The sequence below is a fragment of the Thalassophryne amazonica genome, chromosome 5 (genome assembly GCF_902500255.1).
Source record: "Thalassophryne amazonica chromosome 5, fThaAma1.1, whole genome shotgun sequence".
NCBI classification, from domain to species: Eukaryota; Metazoa; Chordata; class Actinopteri; order Batrachoidiformes; family Batrachoididae; genus Thalassophryne; species Thalassophryne amazonica.
Window position 1 is genome coordinate 71,842,683 of NC_047107.1, and position 24,168 is coordinate 71,866,850.

The 24,168-nt window shown below is 41.5% G+C and overlaps 1 protein-coding gene across 1 annotated transcript in view; it reads right to left on the reverse strand.

Annotated features, from left to right (window-relative positions):
• The window catches only part of pgm5 (phosphoglucomutase 5), a 92,113-nt gene that overhangs the window by 42,240 nt on the left and 25,705 nt on the right, over positions 1-24,168 (reverse strand). The gene's annotated exons all lie outside the window — the stretch shown is intronic.

Sequence of the window (24,168 nt, forward strand, 5' to 3'; positions counted from 1 at the left end):
GGTAATTAGTGTATAAAGTATAATAGCGTAGTTAAACCATGGTTAAGGTCTAACTTTACCAACCCCCTGAGCAAGCCCATTGTGACAGTGGTAATGAAAAAACCTTCCTCTGGGATTTTTTGAGGAAGAAATGGCAAGCAGACCAGACTCAGATGGGTGACTCACTGCTTGGGCCATTGTAACAGTTATAAAGTTTTTACAAAAAATTAAGAAAAAAATGAAAAAGTCAGTTATTAAATTGTGTGTAGTCCATCTCAGAGCATAGTCTCCACTTTCGGCTCTTAAATTCTCCTGACTGTTACAGCTGTCATATGCCGAAACCAGGTAAGTCTGTGACCAATTTTTCAGCATGCAGCATCAGCCTCTTAAATGCTGGGTCCCTGCAACCAACAGTGGCACCTCAGACAGAGAGAAAGAGAGTAGAATCAGTCAACCAGCCATAACAGCACCTAAGGCATTGGTTCACTAGCATTAAATCAACAGAGAAGCACAGAGGTTACTCAAGTGGTCGCCAGCAGCTAGCCCTCTGCTTCACTAACAGACACAACATTTTAGTGAGGCTGACACCTGTTCCATCCATCCATCCATCCATCTTCTACCGCTTAGTCCATTTAAGGGTCGCGGGGGGCTGGAGCCCATCCCAGCAGTCATAGAGCGTGAGGTGGGGTACACCCAGGACAGGACGCTAGTCTGTCGCAGGGCCACAAACAGACAAACAAACACAGACACACCCACACACACACCTACGGACAATTGTAAAGATTCCAATCCACCTAACCCGCATGTCTTTGGATGTGGGAGGAAACCGGAGCACCCGGAGGAAACCCACGCAAACACGGGGAGAACATGCAAACTCCACACAGAAAGGCCACGGGAATTGAACCCACAACCTTCTCGCTGTGAGGCAACAGTGCTAACCACTAAGCCACCGTGCTGCCCGACACCTGTGCCATTGTTAATAATACAATTTAAAAGGAGAGAAAGCATAATTCCATACTACACAAGTATGCTAACCATACAATTGCGTCTTTAATCTGGACTTGAATGACTCCACAGAGTCTGACTGTTTTATCTCCACAGTCAGTTCAGTCAGATGAGTTTGTATCAGTTTCTTTCAGTGTGTGCATAATGTCTGGAGTTGCCATGACAACATCAGACTGTTGGGGAGGGCAGCAGATAAGAAGGCAGCCGAATGGTTCACCAAGGCCGTAGAAATTCTTCTACGGCCCATGTGTGTGACATTACCTGCAGTTATCGGCATGTACAGCTGAGCGTCATCAGCGTAACAGTGAAGTGTAATCCTATAGCATCGCAGTATCTGCCAAGGGATGTTATATAGAGGGAGGAAAGCAGGGGCCTAAAACGGACCCTTGTGGAACCCTGTATTTCATAGGGACAACATTTGAGGCAGAGTTATTGTACAGGACACAATGACAGTGACTAGTTAAGTAGGATTCAACCACGGCTGACAGCCTACCAATAGTACACGATGAGCCACCATGTCAAACGCAGCGCCGAAATCTAACAATAGCAGAACTGTGGAGTCTGACTCCATTGCAAGCAGAAGGTCGTTTACCACTTTAGTAAGAGCTGTCTCCATGGAATGGTGTATTCTAAATGCAGACTGCAGTGATAATCCTGACCTTTGGAATAAAAAAAAAACAAATGCTGCAAACAGATCATGCAATAACTTAATTAGGCAAAGGCAGAGGGAACAAAGTGAGCTATCCTTTTAGCTGATGTGTGATTTGAAACTGAGCCACGTGCTCCCAGTCAGAGACAGAGAGAGAAACCCAGACAGCTTGGCATCCAGGTGAAGTTGTCTGTGGAAAGGAGGAGTGCAGTTATACAGAGTGGGAGGAGGAGGAGGAGTACAAGAGTGGGCAAACAGTACAAGCAAGAAAAAACAGAGTGGGAGTAAACTTTCTTTACAAAATTCAGGCAGAGCAAAGATAAAACCTGACATAACAGAATTACAGCAACTTTAATAGATTAGTTCTAGAAAAGGTTGAGAAATGATCATTTAATATGCCACAGCTGACAAAATCAGTGATGAATGAAAACAAATAGATCCCAGAGTAAACTATATACTCCGCTTCTCCTGCTGCACCCTCATAACTCAGAGATACACATTATATGCATTTCAACATTTTGCCTGAAAGGATGTAACATGTAAGATGAATTGGTAGATATTACAAAATCAAATTGTAAAAATTAGACAAAGATTATACAAATCTTGTTTTCTTAACAGTCACATTTCTCATAGATGTCCTGAATTCCTCATAAAAGCTGCAGCTGTCAAATACTAATGAAATAATCACTGTTATGAACAGGGTCTTTGAACTGACGACGCATTCATATTACTAAGAACAGTAAAACACCATTTATCTGAGATTATAGAAAGGAATGTTGAGGAATGAATTCAGGGATCCTGAGATAGGGACAAGGTATGATGGTTCAGATTCAGACAGGGTGGACACATTTTGAGTAATACACCACATTTGGAGGAAGAAGTATTCAAAAAGTATTGATCTATATTGAAGAATAATTCCTCAAGATGCTCAATGTCTAAATCCTGATCTTGCTCTCTCACTCTTCACAGTTTTCAAAATCTTCTGTCTGTGGTAATTGCAAATTGCTTTATCAGTGGGCCAACAAAAAGTATCCCACATTTTCTGAACTATAAATAGCACTGGAGTATCAGTCATATTTGTCCAAAAAATGCATCATGAAGAGGCAAAAACGTTGCATTTATTTTTTAAACATGCTACCACTTCATCCAACAAGAAGCAAAATTAGATTAAATGGTGCATTATTTACTTATAACAGACACTGACTTAGTGAGCAGAAACTAATGAGCTAATAACTATTATTGTATGAAGCACAAAACTCAAGTAAATGTCTTCTTGTGGCCACTGAAAAATCATAGGTAGGTTAAACGTGCAATGTAATTAAACGTTTGAAAGCTCTGTGCATTATTTGTTTATAGTGCAGACATAATTGTTGGGAAAGTGTAGTGACACGGACCCACAACAGGGGGCGTAAATGAACGGACAATGAAAGAGTCGAATATGAACACTTTACTGTTGTGAAAGAGCACAACCAAAACACAGCGGATTACAGAATTTGTGAAAACAGTCAATCCACAAAGGTGACGTGTGGGCAGGCTCGAGGATAGAAGACGTCTGTCCTAAGAAGAACCGGAACCACACGATTTCCTCCGCCACCGAACCTGGAGAATACTGGAGCCGCCAAGTCCCGAGTCCCCAGGTGGCCACCGTCTCCGAATGTCGGATCTGGTACTGCTGGCGAGGAGCAAAAACAATAAGATGTGGGTGTGTGCACACCCAGTAACAACAAAGGTGGAGAATCCACCTCCACCTCTCACACACACTCGTGCAGCTCCTGTATCTGGTTGGGGTGTGAAGCGAAGCCGTCGCTGATTACGCCAACCTCACTGATAAGGCACTCCACAGGAAAGCAGCTGCAAAATGAATTCAGACTAAGACACAATTAGATTCTGGCTGAGGATATTACCTTCACAGGTAGATGATATCTCAGCAACAAGGTGGAGATGACGTCCGGTTTTTATGGAGTGGAATGATGAAGTGTAGATGGGTGACAGCTGTCATGAGATAATGAGTGACAGCTGTCACCCCCGGCTTTGTCTGTGGCAGCGGCGCCCTCTCGTGCCTGAAGCCCGCACTTCAGGCAGGGCGCCCTCTGGTGGTGGGCCAGCAGTACCTCCTCTTCTGGCGGCCCACACAACAATAATGTTAACAAGCAGTTGATTAATTAATGTTACTATACGAGGCAGAAAACATGAGTAAACTGCTTTTTGTGGCCACTCAAAAGGACAATCATAGGTGAGGTAAACACAATATAATTAAGCTTTTGAAAACTCCCCGCATTATAGATTTACAACACAAACAAACTACAAAAGATAACAGCCTTAGCTTAGCTGACTTGCAGTTGCTGCTCTTGATGTGTCGCACAGTCCAAACAAGTGACATCCCAAGTAGTACAAAAGCTCTATTCCCTCTTTTTATTCTAAACTGTGGTCTTTCAGTGTGAGTGCATGATATGTACATCAGGTAGCTCAGCAGCTAACGAGGCAGTCATTTGAATCCTACTTAGGCTACCTCTTTGTGTCCTTGGACAAGACACTTCATCTACAAGTACACTGTCTCAGTTCACCCAGCTGTAAATGCATACCACCCTTGGCAGGGGAAGTCACTTATGTCGGACTGGCTTCCTGTCCTGGAAGAGTCATATATGCTCATCTGCTAGATGTTATGAAAGCACCAGCACCAACAGGCCTAGGTAGGACTTACAGTGCATCTGGAAAGTATTTACACCACTTCAATTTTGTTATGCTACAGCCTTATTCCAAAATGGATGAAATTCAATTTTTTCCACAAAATTCTACACACAATACCCCATAATGACAATGTGAAAAAGTTTTTCTTTTTTTTTCTTTTTTTTTTTTAGAATTTTGCAAATGTGCTAAAAAAAAACAAACTAAAAAAATCATATGTACCTAAGTATTCACAGCTCAAATTTGAGCTCAGGTGCATCCTGTTTCCACTGATCAACCTTGAGATGTTTCTACAGCTTAATTGGAGTCCACCTGGGGTAAATTCAGTTGACTGAACATGATTTGGAAAGACACACACCTGTCTACATAGAAGGTCCCACAGTTGACAGTGCATCTCAGAGCACAAACCAAGCATGAAGTCAAAGGAATTGTCTGTAGACCTCCAAGACAGAATTGTCTTGAGGCACAAATTTGGGGAAGGGTACAGAAACATTTCTGTTGCTTTGAAGGTCCATGAGCACAGTGGCTTCCATCATCTGTAAATGGAAATGTTCGGATTCCTCAGGACCCTTCCTACTTTACACTGAGAGTTTAGATGGGCTAGCTGCCTGTCTAAACTCAGTGATTGGGGCAGAGAGGCCTTAGTCAGGGAGGTGACCAAGAACCCAATGGTATCTCTGTCAGAGCTCCAGCATTCCTCTGTGAAGAGAAGAGAATCTTCCAGAAGGACAACCATCTCTGCAGCAATCCACCAGTCAGGCCTGTATGGTAGAGTGGCCAGATGGAAACCACACCTGAGTAAAAGTCACCTGGCAGCCCCCCTGGAGGTTGCCAAAAGGCACCTGAAGAACTCTCAGACCATTAAAAATAAAATTCTCTGGTCTCGAGACAAAAATTGAACTCTTTGGTGTGAATGCCAGGTGTCATGTTTGGAGGAAACCAGGCACCATGCCCTTGTTAAATTAAAAGAACGTTATCAAACAGTTTTTGAGAAACTGGTCCTAAATACCAAAATTAGCTGTTTTCAGCATAAGAATGGCCACTACATTAAATATTGTTAATGTGATTCCACGTGTTGTGTATCTCAGTAAGTGATAATAATGTAAATAACATGCAGTTGTTGTGCGGTCTAATGAGGGCGAATATCGGTTATTTTGGGCGACTGGGGATGGACGGGGGGACTGAAAATGCATACTGCCCTCCAAAAGAATGTTATTGTATTTGCATTGATTTCAGTACACTACCAGCTACTGACACAACAACGTGCCAGCGCTTTTATCTCATGTGAGCCTTCTCTCAGCAAAAGAGTCCTGGTGATCATAAAGAAAGGTAAGAGAAGAATGAAAGGAAGAAGGAGGGAATAAAAGATTATTTCTCTCCACACCATATAGATTCGCTGGCATATCACACAAGCATGACTATTGCAGCAGGGACGTCTTAGATGATCTGTTAGGACATTTCACCACTCAAAAAACCCCCCCCCATATTATTCCAGGCATTTGTAATAACATGCTCAAAATTACAGATACAGCCTCCACACCAGCCAGCGGCAGCATCCAGTGCCCTCTCAGCTAAATACGCTCTGAGAGTCGGACATACTCGGCAGCTGCTGTCACTTATTATGACCTCACCCGTAATTATGCTTAACTTTATGGCTTAAAATGTCCAAGACATTAGAAAAAGAAGGGAGAAACTAGCTAGACCAAAACCGTTTTTGTACCAGCCTGTAAACATGCTTAACATGGACTTGAATAGGAACTTGCTCCCTTTCAGTGCCAGTCTCAAGTGGCCAGCCCAGGAACTGCAACTTTTTCTTGTTCCTGGTGGGCTTCATGGACGCTTATTGCTTGGAGACGACTGACAGCAGTATGGACAGTGAGAAGGGTGAAAGGAGTGAAGAAAGGGAATAGAATGGTGGCTTTGTCTGTGCAGGAAAATGGAAAAAATGGAATGAAATGGAGAGAGAATAAGGTCATATTAAACTATTAAGGGAATGTGACATATTTGTGGCCTGTAATCCAGTTAAATTAACAAAAGGCATGCACAGCATGGTGAAAGACATAAACAGTGTGAAGGATTTACAGAATGGATCTATGTTGGTGGTCTGTAGTGAGAGAGCAACAGAGAGGGTAAACAGAATGATGGGTAAAAATGTGCCATGTGTGCTTTTCAAAAACGGAATAGAGGAGTAATTTCAGGGAGACCTGATGAGACTGATGTCATGACAAAACAGACAAAAGAAAACATTAACATCAACACAGTGCTTTGTGCATTTGCTTCCAAAACAAAAATTACTGGTTCAGTCATCTGTGCCCATTGCCATGTAATGTGGAGTTGCGTCTGGCATAAAACTTGTATCAAGTCAACATGGTGACCCAGAGCAAACAGGGAGAATCCAAAAGAACTTACTTACAACTAACATTACACAATGTAAAAAGACTCAAAGTAACAATAAGTCATGAGAGCGTGGACAGTCTGGTGGAATTAAGGTGTGTCTAACATAATGATTTATAAAGTTCCCAAGTCAGAGGCATTTATTATCCAACAGCAAAGGTGATTAGCCAGCATCCTTCCAGCTGAGCACAAATTGCTCCTGAGCCTCCTTCACAATTCCTCAGTAACTTTGTCAACTCAGTTTCTACAGTTTGCCAAATGAGCTACTGGATAGAATATTCAGCCCTCCAAAAACTTGTTGCTCTTAAACTTGGAGGAACCATAGAACTTTTAAATTCAGACTTTTACTGTGGGATTCTTTTGGGAATTCACACTGCTGCATGCTGTGTGTGTGTGTGTGTGTGTGTGTGTGTGTGTGTGTGTGTGTGTGTGTGTGTGTGTGTGTGTGTGTGTGTGTGTGTGTGTGTGTGCGTGCGGGGGGGGGGGGGGGGGGGGTAAGTGGTGGTATGCCCACATAATCACCGTGCACATAAATAAACTCCATAGTGACCAGTGCATTTGTTTATATGAGGACGGGATGGATTACCAAATAAGAATAAACCAGCTTTATTCCCCTCAGGGGAAGAGAGAGAGAGAGCGAGAATGGAACATTCCAAACAGGAAAATGGACGCGCTGGCCTTCTTGCCAGCTTTTGCATAAATGTAGAAACACAGTTGTTTTTGAACAATATCTTCACAACCGTGTGAAAATATTAATAATTTAAAAAAAAAATCAAGCTTCAGTTTGACTTTCTTTGTTAAAGTTCAAGGGCTACAGATAATTATTAAACTGTTTACGCAGTGGACAACCCTAAAACCCTATTTGGTATAAGGTGTCTTTGGACGATCCTTTGGTACCATTGGACTAATTTTGTGTCAAAGATTTACTTATGGGGCTATTCCACACAGTGCCATTTCTTCCTGTTTCATCCCGATTAGCAAATCATTAAAGCATCATAGTAACTTCTTGATCCATCTTTGTCAATCTTGAGCAAACTTGGTATATGTAGTAGTAATGGCCATCATCTGCACCAGTTTTGAAACTGGTGTGAAATTCTCAAGCTGTTCAAAAAATTTCATCCAGTTTTGCCAAATCGTTGCTAGTGCATGGTGACTTCTGGGTATTCATAGTCTTAAAAGCTTCAATCACGTTCAGACGTCTTTAAAAGGTGTATCCCTAGTGTGTACAGCCTGAAACTTGTTTGATCGGGTTCCATCTGGATTAAAAATTTGAAGCAGAAGCAGCATTTGTTGCAGTTCTGGCTGAGGGGTAGCCAGGTGCAGCTCTTTACTTTTGGTTTCAGGCAAGTTGCCAGGTCTGCACTTTATAAACCAGCCTGTTTTAGGAGGCAAGCCGGAGTAAAGGCACCTTGACACTTGTACGAATTTGATCCCCACACTGGCATACAATCCGGCGTGCCAGTGAGCAAACACACCGTAAACTGTTGTAAACTGTGCACGGCTATATGCCAGTGCACAAAGAAAATTTTGAAATGTTCAAAACTTCTGGCACGCATTCATTTCTGAACTAGTCATGAACATTGCGCGACCTATTTGAAAACAGTGTGTCACAGTGCGCAGCGTGTCTGAACAATTATGAGATGTTACATCTATAATAAACATAATTTTACAGATACACAATCTAATTGATGAGAAGAAATGAAAATGCAACTGTTTTACCAAGGCATTACAATATAAATCATGACTTTTGAGACAAGATTCCAAATCTGTTTTCCACCGCACCACGCACATGAGAGAAACTGCAGCTGTAGATAATTTCCCTGTGATTCTGGGAGTGACGAGAGAATGGTTTCATCAGCCACCTTCTGAGAACAAATGCACCATCGACTACAAAACAATTATTTTATACAACATGGCATCAAGCGGGACAAAGCGTGGTGTCCAGCAGGACAAAGTGGGATGCACTGACACGACAAATTGTTTTTGGATGGTGGGTGATTGTAATAGAATGGCGCCCTGTGGAATAGGGGTGTTAGGGAGAGTCAGATGAGGAGTTGGTTTTTTTTTTTTTTCACTAGTCCATAGCAGTCTGCTTCTCGGTAGGAGGGGTCTGGTTAGGTTTAAAACTCCAGCTTTTGTGGTTTCTGTTATTCTTCTCTACAAGAGTCAAGACAGAAGTCAGACTACCAGAGCAAGAATTTTAGCTGAGGAAGCGTCTGCAATTTAAAGCGAAACGTCCTCGCGTCAAGCAACCCAGTCCAGTCGAAGATTCAAGCTTCTCTACTTCAGATGAGGAGTATCACTTGGATTGTGAGAAAACATTAGCTACAACATTTTATCCATGTTGGGCATTTCTCTGTGCATGATCCAGCACACACGTATCCCAGTGATGACCACACCAGCAACTGAAAAAGTCCAAGGGGACGCCCACGTTTCACCTGACTGGGACAGATCTACTTTCAAGAGGTGGGTATGGACCGCTGATCTGTCTGGGTGTTTGCCATTATGATCAAAGGCGGTTCCACAGTGTGCTGGATGTGACAAAGCCTGGGACCAGTTTCCCAAACCTGACCAAAAGTTGAACACAGTAATTTCAGATTTGCTACATTGAGTTAGCCTGGAAACCAGACAAATGTGAGCACTCATACTTCATTTGTTCTGGAAGATGTGTCTGGCCACTCTCCCATTCAAACAGATTTCCACTCAGCCAAAATCCAGCTAAATGGGCAGATTATACTCATTTATCTGATATGGTGTGGGGTTTTATATGATGATAGACATAAGAGCACAGTTGAGGCAATTTTGTAACCAACCAGGATGTCTTCCAACAGAGCAAGCTTTTAATCTATCAGTGTGTCAGTATTAAGCAACTTTGACAGTTTATTTTCGTTAAAAGAACAATTGTACTTAAAGCCTCTGCTGGAAAGAATGATGTGTTGGCTGTATTTCAGTCAGGATTCTGTATAGTTTTAATTTACTTACCAATTGGCCCTGCTGGTTGCTAAAAATATGGAGTAGAGTGAAAACCCAGCAGTTACGGCCCCTTCACACATAACATGATTGAAGCCAACTAGTGCACTAAGGAGGAATTGCATGCCATTTGCGAAAAATGTGAGCTGCCTCCAACGCCTCGTACACCTGTCACCACAATTGTTCGCACACACCAGCAGCGAAAGACAGATCTGCCAAATTCCAGGTGACACACATGAACATCCAACACCGCTCACATAGCACTTAGAAAATGTGTGGCCATTCACACTGTCAGCACAAAAACAGTTAGCAGATGATCACTTTTGAGCTGGATGTGAAACTCGTCTAAGTGTCAAAGTGTCCACTCCCCCCGCAACACATGTGCCATGCGTGTGTATCGCGCATGTGTTGCACCCCCCATCTGCAACACGTGGCGTGCCGGGGATGGGAGCGCACTTGCATGAACTGCTGATATGGATGTACAGATGGGGACTGGCCAGCCATGTCAGAGCGCACACAGCACAGCGAGCCGCCTCCCAGTTGCTGACCAGAGACTCACTGACAGCTGCAAATGACAGTTCAGTGCACACAACGTGTCACATTAAAAACACATAGACTACAGCCAGGACAGCTATATTAATAAGTACTGCAATAACTACATACACAGTTACATAACACATAACTAAAAAATAATGATCACATCAGACAGAAAGAGAGTGACACATGGAGAGTGACACACATTGACAAACATGAGCTTCCAACCGTCCACTGTGACGCGTGTGTCTGCTTGCTGTCCTCACATATAAATTCATAAAAACATATACTGCTGTTGTGACTGGCTGCATCGAGCAAGCGCATGGCGCGCACATTTACAAGCTGCCCCAGGTGAAACGGACCATTAAATCATAACACGCAGTGGGCGATCTGAATGTTATGTCACCCACGTGAGCTCTGTTCCACATGATGTGGTGTCTGTCCTGTGGCGCGCCGTCCACAAGACACGCGTGTGGGGCCAGCTGGACATGCCAGGCCAGCAGATGTGAACATGATAAGAGCGCACTGCTTCATTCATGTCATGGATGTGGTCAGGGTATATCATCATGGTTTGGGCGCACAAGGACATATAGAGAACTCTGGTTACCCAGCATGGCATCATCTGGTGCGAGCATCTCCCCGTCGTGAGGATGACAATTTAGGTCATATAATTTTTAACAAAAGGAAAACGTGCGCATGTTTTATTATAATTCGAGGGCTCAATGAAAGGAAAAAGTGCGCACGAATTATCACGGCCATTAAAACGTGCGCATGAATTATCACGGCCAGGAATACGTGCACACGTTTTATTAATCTGAGAGCACGTTTTATTAGTTTGTGGGCTCAATTAAAGGAAAACGTGCGCACAAATGATCATGGCCAGAAAAAAAAAAAATCACTTTAAGTAACCTCTCCTGGGTTCCGTACAGTACGCACTTTTTTCGCCGTAATTAAAGACTTCCTCTTGGTCTACATCATCAAATTTCTCTTTTAAAAAAAAAAAAACATTTCTCTCCTTGTTGATTTTAGGCATTTTACATGCTGGTTATAGGACAGCAATGGTAGTGCAGTGGTAAAGTTTAAATGTGTTAATCAAAGCTTTTGTAAATTGCAGGTTCAGATCCCGCGAGAAGCATGTATTTTTTTTTTTCCACAGCAGCTGCGCGATGTAGTTCCACACACTCCAGCTGCTCGCACTGTGTTCCTGCTGCAACGGTTTCGTGCACATGCACGAGCATGCACGAAACCGTCACAGCAGGATCGTTCACGCCTGCCCGACCTTATGTCCCTCCCGACATCGGCTCGATGTTTTCATGGTTTGCTCACTCAGGCTGTTTCACCGTAATTCGCCCTGATTCCTACTTACTCGTGCAATGTGTGAAGGGGCCCTTACTGTTGTTTCTCCGGTGGTATATTTATTTTGTAAGTCTAAAACTAAACAGTAGAGATTTGTAATTAAAAAACAGGTAGAATATACATCAGGTTATTTTTTTTAACTGATTCAAATTGCTGGCTTACCTTAGTTTATGTGTGAAAACTATGTTTCCTGGTTGATGTTCATATAGAGACAGCCCAGGAAACAGTGAGATCTGCCACAGGTATGAAACAAAGCTGGGTATTAGCAGCAAAATGTGGAATCTAGCATGGCTAGTTTGCATTTATTAGCTAACTACATCCAAACTAGCCATGCTAGCTGGTTTAGCTAGACAAAGCTCACTAACTAAACTGCACAGTGACCAGTTAATTTGTTTATCTGAGGATGGAATGGATTATCAAATAAGACTAACTGGAATGTCTATTCATTACTGTGTGCAGTGAATGTCCTAGTTGGAGTTGCACACGCACTTGGCCCTGGGCATGATGAGGTAGGGTGCAGACTCAGCATCATGGGCGGGCTTTAGGGTGCCTTGCCCGCCCTTGGAATCAGTTGGGACAGCCATGACGGACAAGCCTGTCAGTCACCCATCAATCACAATAAGAAAAAAAAAAACTGCAGGCTACCATGATTACAATATGTAAACATTTCCAATATAGATGATTCATAATAATATCAATTAATAAAATATGGAGTAATTATTAGGCTTTAGGCAGCTGCAGAGGGAGTTACCACAACAACCCACCCGACCAACAGTCCCGCTTTACTGCATGCCCATATATGACACACATATATGACAAATAGAATATGAAACTGTCTTTAAACTAAATGAAAACAATGAAATACGAGCACTATTCCTCACTAGTGCGTTAAAAGATATACAGACCATCATTTGTCAATTCCAACTGGGACTAGAACCAGCAACCTCCTGCAAATAAGGTCAGTGTTCTAACCACTGAGCTACCTCATAAGAGTAAGAGAGCTTTATTCCTGTCAAGGTGGAAAGAGAGCGTGAGAAAGCAGGCAGAGATAACAGTTACATTATATATCGAGGAGGTTTTTCTTCCCAAATGAGTACATATAACACTCTATTATTCCATTGTTACTATTCAAGCAAAGGACAACATCTCAGGCCAGGTGGTTTGCTGGATACTGTGTCACTCTACAAAGACTTTGCCAAAATACAAAAATGTTGGCAGATCAGTATGACACATGGAATAAATTTGGACAATATCTATTTCAGGCTCTAAAACCCCTTGAGTCTAATTTTGACCTCTTAACAGTCCACAGTCTGACAATGTCCATTTTCTTGTTCTGTGGACTTTAATGACTGAGTCGAATGCATTTTTCTCGTGCACAAAATACAGTAACTACAGTATTTCATGGTCTGTTGACACTTTGCATTCTTTCATTACTGATAACTATAAAAAATGTATATATGTATATATATATAGATATATGTGTGTGTGTGTGTGTGTGTGTGTGTGTGTGTGTGTGTGTGTGTGTGTGTGTGTGTGTGTGTGTGTGTGTGTGTGTGTGTGTGTGTGTGTGTGTGTGTGTGTGTGTGTGTGTGTGTGTAGTAAAACTCAAACTGCCATTGTCTAAACTGGATATTCGCACTCACTGGACAAAAAACAAAAGTCCCAATGCTTTTGTATGGTTTTCAATGGAATAAACACCGTATATAACAGACTTTGTATAATGAATTTTCACTTACATCGGACAAATTGCCCCACCATAATGTATTCTATTAAAAACCCCTCGTATATACCAGACAGAAAAGTCTGGACGTGCCCTATAACAGAGGAAAGTGGGTACCGTATTTCCTTGATTAAAAGACCGGCTGTTTATTTTTTCAAACCGTGCTCAGACCTTGCAGCTAAAAAGGCAGGCCATAATTCAAAGCCGGTGATTATTAACAAAATGCTGCTTGCTGCCTGAACTGTAATATATGAGGGCTGTCCATAAAGTTTAGGTCCTTTTTATTTTTTTCAAAAACTATATGGATTTCATTCATATGTTTTTACGTCAGACATGCATGAACCCTCGTGCGCATGCGTGAGTTTTTCCACGCCTGTCGGTGACGTCATTCGCCTGTGAGCACTCCTTGTGGGAGGAGTCGTCCAGCCCCTCGTCGGAATTCCTTTGTCTGAGAAGTTGCTGAGAGACTGGCGCTTTGTTTGATCAAAATTTTTTCTAAACCTGTGAGACACATCGAAGTGGACATGGTTCGAAAAATTAAGCTGGTTTTCAGTGAAAATTTTAACGGCTGATGAGAGATTTTGAGGTGATACTGTCGCTTTAAGGACTTCCCACGGTGCGAGACGTCGCGCTGCGCTCTCAGGCGGCGTCATCAGCCTGTTTCAAGCTGAAAACCTCCACATTTCAGGCTCTATTGATCCAGGACGTCGTGAGAGAACAGAGAAGTTTCAGAAGAAGTCGGTTTCAGCATTTTATCCAGATATTCCACTGTTAAAGGAGATTTTTTTAATGAAAGACGTGCGGACGGGTCCGCGCGTCGGGACGCAGCCGGCGCGGAGCGGCGGCACAGGAAAAACACCTCCGTGTTGATAACCATTTGTAAAATCCAGGCAGCTTTTGATGGCTTTCAGTGGAGTGAGTATATGAGAAATTGTTTAACAGCTGGACATGTTCCAACTTGTCCTTAAGGCTTCCAACAGAGGTGTTTTTCCTGTGGCGGACGTCGCGGCGGCTACATTTCAGTCATGTATCAAATACGTTTGGTAGAAAGGTCCGCAAATATGACCATCTTCACAACATGGAATCCGAAATAGATGCTCATTCATGGAGGAAATTGTACATGCCGTACCATTAGTTTGGAAGAGGATGATCATATAAAGAAGTCAATGAATCAATCAATCAATTTTTTATATAGCACCAAATCACAACAAACAGTTGCCCCAAGGCGCTTTATATTGTAAGGCAAGGCCATACAATAATTATGTAAAACCCCAACGGTCAAAACAACGCCCTGTGAGCAAGCACTTGGCTACAGTGGGAAGGAAAAACTCCCTTTTAACAGGAAGAAACCTCCAGCAGAACCAGGCTCAGGGAGGGGCAGTCTTCTGCTGGGACTGGTTGGGGCTGAGGGAGAGAACCAGGAAAAAGACATGCTGTGGAGGGGAGCAGAGATCGATTACTAATGATTAAATGCAGAGTGGTGCATATAGAGCAAAAAGAGAAAGAAACAGTGCATCATGGGAACCCCCCAGCAGTTTTAAGCCTAATCTTAAAAGTAGAGAGGGTGTCTGTCTCCCTGATCTGAATTGGGAGCTGGTTCCACAGGAGAGGAGCCTGAAAGCTGAAGGCTCTGCCTCCCATTCTACTCTTACAAACCCTAGGAACTACAAGTAAGCCTGCAGTCTGAGAGCGAAGCGCTCTATTGGGGTGATATGGTACTACGAGGTCCCTAAGATAAGATGGGACCTGATTATTCAAAACCTTATAAGTAAGAAGAAGAATTTTAAATTCTATTCTAGAATTAACAGGAAGCCAATGAAGAGAGGCCAATATGGGTGAGATATGCTCTCTCCTTCTAGTCCCCGTCAGTACTCTAGCTGCAGCATTTTGAATTAACTGAAGGCTTTTTAGGGAACTTTTAGGACAACCTGATAATAATGAATTACAATAGTCCAGCCTAGAGGAAATAAATGCATGAATTAGTTTTTCAGCATCACTCTGAGACAAGACCTTTCTGATTTTAGAGATATTGCGTAAATGCAAAAAAGCAGTCCTACATATTTGTTTAATATGCGCTTTGAATGACATATCCTGATCAAAAATGACTCCAAGATTTCTCACAGTATTACTAGAGGTCAGGGTAATGCCATCCAGAGTAAGGATCTGGTTAGACACCATGTTTCTAAGATTTGTGGGGCCAAGTACAATAACTTCAGTTTTATCTGAGTTTAAAAGCAGGAAATTAGAGGTCATCCATGTCTTTATGTCTGTAAGACAATCCTGCAGTTTAGCTAATTGGTGTGTGTCCTCTGGCTTCATGGATAGATAAAGCTGGGTATCATCTGCGTAACAATGAAAATTTAAGCAATACTGTCTAATAATACTGCCTAAGGGAAGCATGTATAAAGTGAATAAAATTGGTCCTAGCACAGAACCTTGTGGAACTCCATAATTAACTTTAGTCTGTGAAGATTCCCCATTTACATGAACAAATTGTAATCTATTAGACAAATATGATTCAAACCACCGCAGCGCAGTGCCTTTAATACCTATGGCATGCTCTAATCTCTGTAATAAAATTTTATGGTCAACAGTATCAAAAGCAGCACTGAGGTCTAACAGAACAAGCACAGAGATGAGTCCACTGTCCGAGGCCATAAGAAGATCATTTGTAACCTTCACTAATGCTGTTTCTGTACTATGATGAATTCTAAAACCTGACTGAAACTCTTCAAATAGACCATTCCTCTGCAGATGATCAGTTAGCTGTTTTACAACTACCCTTTCAAGAATTTTTGAGAGAAAAGGAAGGTTGGAGATTGGCCTATAATTAGCTAAGATAGCTGGGTCAAGTGATGGCTTTTTAAGTAATGGTTTAATTACTGCCACCTTAAAAGCCTGTGGTACATAGCCAACTAACAAAGATAGATTGATCATATTTAAGATCGAAGCATTAAATAATGGTAGGGCTTCCTTGAGCAGCCTGGTAGGAATGGGGTCTAATAAACATGTTGATGGTTTGGATGAAGTAACTAATGAAAATAACTCAGACAGAACAATCAGAGAGAAAGAGTCTAACCAAATACCGGCATCACTGAAAGCAGCCAAAGATAACGATACGTCTTTGGGATGGTTATGAGTAATTTTTTCTCTAATAGTTAAAATTTTGTTAGCAAAGAAAGTCATGAAGTCATTACTAGTTAAAGTTAATGGAATACTCAGCTCAATAGAGCTCTGACTCTTTGTCAGCCTGGCTACAGTGCTGAAAAGAAACCTGGGGTTGTTCTTATTTTCTTCAATTAGTGATGAGTAGAAAGATGTCCTAGCTTTACGGAGGGCTTTTTTATAGAGCAACAGACTCTTTTTCCAGGCTAAGTGAAGATCTTCTAAATTAGTGAGACGCCATTTCCTCTCCAACTTACGGGTTATCTGCTTTAAGCTACGAGTTTGTGAGTTATACCACGGAGTCAGGCACTTCTGATTTAAAGCTCTCTTTTTTAGAGGAGCTACAGCATCCAAAGTTGTCTTCAATGAGGATGTAAAACTATTGACGAGATACTCTATCTCACTTACAGAGTTTAGGTAGCTACTCTGCACTGTGTTGGTATATGGCATTAGAGAACATAAAGAAGGAATCATATCCTTAAACCTAGTTACAGCGCTTTCTGAAAGACTTCTAGTGTAATGAAACATATTCCCCACTGCTGGGTAGTCCATCAGAGTAAATGTAAATGTTATTAAGAAATGATCAGACAGAAGGGAGTTTTCAGGGAATACTGTTAAGTCTTCTATTTCCATACCATAAGTCAGAACAAGATCTAAGCTATGATTAAAGTGGTGGGTGGACTCATTTACTTTTTGAGCAAAGCCAATAGAGTCTAATAATAGATTAAATGCAGTGTTGAGGCTGTCATTCTCAGCATCTGTGTGGATGTTAAAATCGCCCACTATAATTATCTTATCTGAGCTAAGCACTAAGTCAGACAAAAGGTCTGAAAATTCACAGAGAAACTCACAGTAACGACCAGGTGGACGATAGATAATAACAAATAAAACTGGTTTTTGGGACTTCCAATTTGGATGGACAAGACTAAGAGTCAAGCTTTCAAATGAATTAAAGCTCTGTCTGGGTTTTTGATTAATTAATAAGCTGGAATGGAAGACTGCTGCTAATCCTCCGCCCCGGCCCGTGCTACGAGCATTCTGACAGTTAGTGTGACTCGGGGGTGTTGACTCATTTAAACTAACATATTCATCCTGCTGTAACCAGGTTTCTGTAAGGCAGAATAAATCAATATGTTGATCAATTATTATATCATTTACCAACAGGGACTTAGAAGAGAGAGACCTAATGTTTAATAGACCACATTTAACTGTTTTAGTCTGTGGTGCAGTTGAAGGTGCTATATTATTTTTTCTTTTTGAATTTGTATGCTTAAATAGATTTTTGCTGGTTATTGGTAGTCTGGGAGCAGGCACCGTCTCTACGGGGATGGGGTAATGAGGGGATGGCAGGGGGAGAGAAGCTGCAGAGAGGTGTGTAAGACTACAACTCTGCTTCCTGGTCCCAACCCTGGATAGTCACGGTTTGGAGGATTTAAGAAAATTGGCCAGATTTCTAGAAATGAGAGCTGCTCCATCCAAAGTGGGATGGATGCCGTCTCTCCTAACAAGACCAGGTTTTCCCCAGAAGCTTTGCCAATTATCTATGAAGCCCACCTCATTTTTTGGACACCACTCAGACAGCCAGCAATTCAAGGAGAACATGCGGCTAAACATGTCACTCCCGGTCTGAGTGGCGCTCGTTGAGGGACAAATTAATCCAGAAACAGCCACTGTTCCTGCGGTAAATTGCATAAAGACACGAGGGGGAATACACACGTCGACATCATTGCATGGCCACAGAATTACAGAGTTGCAGAAGCATAAATCAGGCATTATGATTTTAAGGTACCACTCCATAGCTGACTTAAAAAAAGAGTGACCCGACCAAATGTAACCTTTTTCATGGACATAATGTCCCATGCTTATTTAAGGCAGGCATTAATTTCTTTCAGATGAAGTTTTGACCCAGTCATTAAATGAGGCAGGCCCTATTCAAGGTCAGGCTTTAAATCAAGGAAATACATAAGCCTTATTGATACTAGGGATTCCCCATAGATCGTTCAACGCCTCCTGGCTGTAACAGATTCTGTCCATTTTATACATGACATATACATAACTGATTTCGATTATAACGGACAAAATTCGCTGGTCCACCTGAATCCATTATATTCAAGTTTGATATGTGTACTGTTGCAGGGATCCTCTTCATGCCACTGGACACTTGTAATTACATTTTTGCTGCTAACTGCTGAGGGGTACTCCTGTACACCGAGTCCTTAGCAGCTGACTGGTGATAATGGGCCGGGGCTTACAGAAGGAGAACCTCGGCGGTCACATTTAATGATTTTTTGCACCTGTTCAGTGGTGACAATAAGTGGTTTACTCCGAGTGATTCAGATTGACCCAGGCCATTAACTAATTAGCCTTTTAGACTGTTATGGTGTTTATGTTTTACATCAATAATGTACCAGTTAATTTCATTTTTGTCAAGAGATTGGCCACAAAATGTCTAGAAATACAGTAGGGGAAGCCAGGGCACAGTGGATGAGAAATATTGTTTTGTGGCAGCATAAACATATTATGCATAGGTTTAGCTCAGTCTATTGTGGATTTAATACAGCAAGTTATTGTTTATAAGGCTGTATTATTTATTTCTCCCCAAGTGTAATTTACAGGTGTTTAAAATCGATTTTAAAATTTTTGATTCACTGTGCCCTGGACACTAATTCACGGGTCACAGTGAATCAGTGTCCAGGGCACAATGAATCAACCCAGAATATAATGAAAAAACACATGATTAGATAAAGATTTCTTCAGAATTATTAATTATATGCTGATGCATATACAAACTATAATCCAGCAAACCAGCTATGTAATGTGTGAGTGTCTTATATAGTGATATAAGTCCTTTAGAAACTATTATAAATACAACTGTCATAATTTCTGTTCAAAGGTGACAACAGTTGTTTACATACATAAATTATTGAAATAATTCATGGAAAAATAAATATATAAGGTTCAACAAGTAATATATGTCATCCACGTGATACTGGTGCCTAGTAAATCACTTTCTAGACTGATTCACTGTGCCCTGGGTGGATGTGACACACTTGAGTCATGTTATCAAATAGCTGATAGTCTGGAGAAAACATAGCACATGCTCATCAGTTGGACGGGGTAGTCTTCTAACTAATAACAATTTTTTGGGCCACCTTTCCTCTGTTGTGAGAAATAATACAAAGACACTGACACTGACTGTTTTTTTCCTACCAAATTTAGTTTTGGTAGGAAAAAACTGTCTTCACTTGCCACTTAGTTTTACCCTTAATGTATCCAAACGTGATTCACCGCACCTCGGTTTCCCCCTACAGGTTGTAAAATCCTGAAGTTCCTCTTCAATAGTCTGACGTTACTTCTTGAAGGCCAGTATGCTTCCAGTGGAATCAGGCTAATGGCAAAAATCTAACACAATGCACTCTGTTTTACCACAGTAACTCTTTGATACCAGAAGCAACATTGACTCTTGTTCTGAGGTTTGTTGTATGAAGGGAAGCAGCACTAAACAAAATTCACTGACAGAGGTCGAGAGATGATAATGACACCGTGCAGAACCGCCACTGCCACCAAACGTATCACCGGCTGTGCATAAGGCAGCAAGTGTTGGAGGTTATGTAAAGCCATATGGGCATGCCATAATATGGCATGGAGAGATCATGTTATCTTAAATAGACCGTGTTAAATGTTGCTTTGTGGGAGTTTGGATGCGGCATTTAATGCTGCAGTATTACACAATGTTACACAATGCTGTAAAAAAATTTTGTTGTTTTGTGCCATCAAAAAAGCCATTTCTTTTGAACCTTAAGTTTTGGATGTACTTAAAAAACGTCTTTCTTTACACCGGTTGGGGATAAAATGACAACATAACCAAAACAAAAGTAATTAATAAATAAATAAAGGTGTGTTTTGTGTATTTTGTGACACATTTTACGGCTTTGTGTAGTATTACGGCATTAAGGGTCCTATCTCACTGGGCGCAACTGTTGAACAGCAGCTGGAGATGTGAATTAGTGACCAAACACGTGAACAAGTGACATTGTCACAGTTGGTATCTCACTGAAGCGGCCACTTGCAGCTGAAAACGAATGACACTTTTGCACACACAGCATTCAGCTCTTATTATCTTGCTATTGTCCTGTTCCCAATAATGGTGAAATAATAATAATAATAATAATAATAATAATAATAAAGCTTACAGCGCACTCACCAACTTGCAGAATGATGTCCCTACTGGATCTAGTGTCCTATCTTCCATGTCCAGTGCATAATCCACCCTTATACAACCCCTGGCAAAAATTATGGACTCACCGGCCTCAGAGGATGTTCATTCAGTTGTTTAATTTTGTAGAAAAAAAGCAGATCACAGACATGACACAAAACTAAAGTCATTTCAAATGGCAACTTTCTGGCTTTAAGAAACACTATCAGAAATCAAGAAAAAAAGATTGTGGCAGTCAGTAACGGTTACTTTTTTAGACCAAGCAGAGGAAAAAAATATGGAATCACTCAATTCTGAGGAAAAAATTATGGAATCACCCTGTAAATTTTCATCCCCCAAATTAATACCTGCATCAAATCAGATCTACTCGTTGACACTGACCCTATGCCATGACATTGACCCTATGTGTCTTTTTGCAAGGAATGTTTTTGCAGTTTTTGCTCTATGGCAAGATGCATTATCATCTTGAAAAATGATTTCATCATCCCCAAACATCCTTTCAATTGTCCAAAATATCAACGTAAACTTGTGCATTTATTGATGATGTAATGACAGCCATCTCCCCAGTGCCTTTACCTGACATGCAGCCCCATATCATCAATGACTGTGGAAATTTACATGTTCTCTTCAGGCAGTCATCTTTATAAATCTCATTGGAAAGGCACCAAACAAAAGTTCCAGCATCATCACCTTGCCCAATGCAGATTCGAGATTCATCACTGAATATGACTTTCATCCAGTCATCCACAGTCCACAATTGCTTTTCCTTAGCCCATTGTAACCTTGTTTTTTTCTGTTTAGGTGTTAATGATGGCTTTCGTTTAGCTTTTCTGTATGTAAATCCCATTTCCTTTAGGCGGTTTCTTACAGTTCGGTCACAGACGTTGACTCCAGTTTCCTCCCATTCGTTCCTCATTTGTTTTGTTGTACATTTTTTGATTTTTGAGACATATTGCTTTAAGTTTTCTGTCTTGACGCTTTGATGTCTTCCTTGGTCTACCAGTATGTTTGCCTTTAACAACCTTCCCATGTTGTTTGTATTTGGTCCAGAGTTTAGACACAGCTGACTGTGAACAACCAACATCTTTTGCAACATTGCGTGATGATTTACTCTCTTTTAAGAGTTTGATAATCCTCTCCTTTGTTTCAATTGACATCTCTCGTGTTGGAGCCATGATTCATGTCAGTCCACTTGGTGCAACAGCTCTCCAAGGTGTGTTCACTCCTTTTTAGATGCAGACTAACGAGCAGATCTGATATGATGCAGGTGTTAGTTTTGGGGATGAAAATTTACAGGGTGATTCCATAATTTTTTCCTCAGAATTGAGTGATTCCATATTTTTTTCCTCTGCTTGGTCTAAAAAAGTAACCGTTACTGACTGCCACAATCTTTTTTTCTTGATTTCTTATAGTGTTTCTTAAAGCCAGAAAGTTGCCATTTGAAATGACTTTAGTTTTGTGTCATGTCTGTGATCTGCTTTTTTTCTACAAAATTAAACAACTGAATGAACATCCTCCGAGGCCGGTGATTCCATAATTTTTGCCAGGGGTTGTATAATCCATTTATCCTCAGCTCCGACATCCACGCACAGCGATCGTTCATGTGCTTGAACAGCCTTTTCTCCATGAAAATGATGATGTCCAGCAGCTCTTTAGGAGTGTATGTCCTTTGATTTGATTTATTCAGCAATAATGTGTTTTTTTCACTTGGGGTGTCCACAGCAGATCCGAGGTGGATCTGCACGTGGATTTGGCACAGGTACGTCCTCCTCTGTCCTCCTGTGTTTTGCCTCTGATGGACATATTACGTTATATGTCCACATCACATTTAGCAGAAAGATTTTCCCGGTTTAAAGACACATATGTGCACTGTTGGAGCTGGAACGGAGCAGTTTGTGCATTTAATGAAAGCATGTGGTCATATTTCCTCACTGGCAATGAACACATCAAACAACTCGCACCGCACATCCTCAGAGAGAGAGGGGGGAGGGAGGAGAGACAGACATAGAGAGAGGGAGAGAACGAGAGGGGAGACAAAGAGTGCACTCCAGACAATAAAAGATTAAATGTGACACAGTGCTGCCACTGCAATAGCCAGGCTGGCAGCAGCTCGGCCGCTTCCAGAAGTAGCTGTTCGTCTAGAATCATCTCCTCTTTTATGGCACATTCCCCTGCAGCTCATGCGTGCTCCCCCCAGTTCTCTCATGAATCTCTCATGTTAGGAGCCCCAGTGAGTACATTCAGAGGGTCACAGGACACCAGCGATGGCTCTGGGAGCAAACTAGGACGAGCCTTGTCACCTTGCCAACTTTGAAAAATACAAAATCCAGGCTCGATGCTGGCGACGCCCTGCGAGTAAAGTGAGGGAGGATAGCCACCCAGCGAATGTTGCATGGGTTGAATGTTGCATGTTGCATTTTTCTCGCAATGGCCATTCACAGGCTTTCGAAGCACAGTGAGATATGACCCTACGTGAGGTTTTGTGGACATTTGGATGCTGCATTTAATGCCATCTTTTTAAGATAACATGATCCCAACGTGATGTATTATGGCCCATATAACTTTCCACAGTCTATGTGTGCCAGTGGATGCTGTACACTTCTGCATGTTTTGTGAAAAGCACATAGCATAGATGGGTGCCGAGTTTCTGTAAATGACCACATAGCTCCTCGTAGTCGGGCTGCACACACAGGTGTGTGCATAAAATCAATTTCACAGCTCGTTAACAGAGATGCTTAGTTATTAAACAGGTAAAACCTTTGTAAATCAATTCCTTCGAACACTTCACAGAGTCCACACTTTCTTAAAATAGTGAGTAAAAAGCTGTGTCAGAGCTGTGGCTGAAGTAAAGTTTGGATTATTAATAAGAACCGAGGCTGGATTAACACAGGCGTGTACAAAGACGAAAGACAAATGGCCCAAAGTCAAAAGGGGCCCCACACTATCATCCACCAAAATGATGGTGGACTCTTTGTAACAGTATGAGCAAATTTAAACATCCATAAAAACAAATTGAACACCAAATAAAAACGAACAAAGGGAACTACAGTGAGGTAAAACCATAAACTAATTATTAGCAAATAAATTAATGTTTTAAGACTAGCCTTAAGAGTCAGCAGAATGACAACTGGTTCATTGCCAGTTAATGGCACCTCAACACATATTTTAAAAAGGTGCAGTCTGCAATATTTTATTCTCCTGCTATTCTGTAATTCTCACAGAGTTTTAAGAGCTGTAACAGAAGTGTAGCACAGAGGCCCTTAGCACATCTCACCTTCAATAAATTTAAATTTCCATGTGTCACCTGAATGAGGAATATTGTTTGCAAGCAACAGTTCACATGACTTTACACTAAGTTAATTGTTTCACAGATGACAGAAATGATTTAACAGCTTTAATTGGTATGAACATTTTCATTCAGGTTTGAACTTTCAAGGAGCAAAGCTTTTGTTGAAATAAGATAATTAGTAAAGGGGTCACACTGTGCAAAGTCAG